Source organism: Olea europaea, unplaced genomic scaffold (assembly GCF_002742605.1).
Source record: "Olea europaea var. sylvestris unplaced genomic scaffold, O_europaea_v1 scaffold1381, whole genome shotgun sequence".
NCBI classification, from domain to species: domain Eukaryota; kingdom Viridiplantae; phylum Streptophyta; class Magnoliopsida; order Lamiales; family Oleaceae; genus Olea; species Olea europaea.
The window spans coordinates 33,211-34,200 of NW_019231325.1; positions in this window are offsets into that span (position 1 = coordinate 33,211).

The window sequence follows — 990 nt, forward strand, 5'->3', positions numbered from 1 at the left end:
TATATATATATATAATTGGGCCTTTTCCTTTAATTCCTCATGGGCTGGAAGTTAGCCCATATAACAACATCTGTGTTAAAACTGTTCAATTATGGTGCCTTTTTTTATAGATTGGGTAGATTCGCAATAATATTTAAAGGTTGCAGATGTTCTGGCATTTCACGAAGAAAGAAGAGTGGCATGCCTACTTACAATTAATTTTGAAAATATTATAGTTGCCTGTAGATACGGTTTATTTCTCTGTTTTATGGAAAATTAAATATTTGGTTAAAGTTAAAAATAAGTATCTTGAGAGTTAGTTTGCCTAAATGAAACTAAAATAGCATAACCAAATATGGTAACCTTGAGCCAAAGAGATTATTGAAACAAATTGCCGTCTGAAACTTCTGTTTGAATAAGTAGATGAGAAGAAAAAGAGAAGGGAATGTACTCAAAACAAGATAATGTGACCAAATTTCCGTCCTCTACATTATATTTATGGTGTATTTAGTAGGTTAGACTAGGCAACAATGAACGATATTAAGGAAGAAAAGAAGTTCGGCAATCTTCTCGTCTAGTGTTATGTGCTGAACACGTCGTTATGGTATGTTTGGTAAAGTCTACTGAATGTGATTAAAGTAGAAGAACGTAAAAATTTGTTACTTGCGTAGTACTGTATAGTATTTACTCTTTCGGAGTAAATTCACATTGTTGATTTGAATAAGTCCTTCTAGATGTTCTTAGAAAATGGTAGACAATCATCAAAGTGGACTAGAAGACTTCTCTCTTTTCACTACTTCCAAATTTTCCAACTTTGATGCTTTTAACAGGGTAGATGATAAGAGAGAAGCTACACTTGTATCTATCAATTTCTCCTGTGTTATCCATGATGAGCATATAGAAATTCTGGAAAAGTAAAGAAATTGGTTGAGACCATCATCAGTCTTTTAAGTTGAATGGTAATATGGTATAACGTGGAATAGACACATTAGGGGTGAGCATGATTCAGTT